Source organism: Hyalella azteca, unplaced genomic scaffold (genome assembly GCF_000764305.2).
Source record: "Hyalella azteca isolate HAZT.00-mixed unplaced genomic scaffold, Hazt_2.0.2 contig17097, whole genome shotgun sequence".
Classification (NCBI taxonomy): domain Eukaryota; kingdom Metazoa; phylum Arthropoda; class Malacostraca; order Amphipoda; family Hyalellidae; genus Hyalella; species Hyalella azteca.
The window spans coordinates 6,497-7,601 of NW_025946895.1; positions in this window are offsets into that span (position 1 = coordinate 6,497).

The window sequence follows — 1,105 nt, forward strand, 5'->3', positions numbered from 1 at the left end:
CCGTGTGAATGCGTACAATTTGTTGCAACGTAATATTCGCTTTTTAACGTTATTGCCGTGTTATAGGATTGTTTCCTTCTGTAATCTGTACGTTCTGCCAGATTTTCAGGAATTAAGTAGTCCTTGTGCCTAGAATATCTGGGCGTTAGATTCTCAGGATTTTATGTATTGCATAGCTTTTAATTGCACATATAAACACATTAAATTAACTATTAACGTCATTAAGTGCATTAATATAATGTAAATATTAACCACATCAATCTAATTGATTTAATGGAATGACAAAATCGAAAGCACTGCTCATTTATAGCGAGTCACTCCTTTCTGTCTCTCTCTATGCATTTCTATCATCTCAGTGCCAGAGCACTTCGCTCTCACGGTAAGCTACTAGTCTAGCCGCGAGGCCTTGATCTCTGAACGTTCTGTGAACGTCGTTGTCACGCACATAAACTGTACGTACAGGCGCGTTACAGTAGGAATGCAACTACGTACTGTTATTGTCGCTGCTCGTCATTGTACCGTTATTTATTTTTAAAATTTCCGTATTTGCAGCTTTTCACGGTTATTTAAAATGAAAAATGACGTTAAGATGTTGTCGTATTTACGAAATTCAACATCTGCGTTCGACATTAATATTTCAAGATAATAATTGAACATTCGTAACGTTCATCAATGGATGCTAATTTAGCAATTATACTCACACTGACATTGTATAAGTCAATTAATTAATTTGGAGTTAACCATATTGAAAAAAATTCTCCGTAAAGTGCGGTTTTCTTCACATAATTCAGAAACTTGCTTAGACTTTAATTCAGCGTTAATTAGCCCGTCCCTTAAAATTAATTGACGTTTATTATAGCCATGCTAATAACACAAGAAAAAAACTTAACAAGGCTCGTTTCCAGAATCAGAAATATCTTCATATCATCATTATCCACATCAATAATCGTCATAGGCTAGGAAATCGGAACACGAATATTTCGTTATTGCCGTTATTATCAATCTAGTTGATTTAAGTCGTCTAGCATTATATTATTACTGAGCGATCAATTAATCCACTTCATTATTGAAGGATTACTTTATTACTTGTCTCTTATACACATCT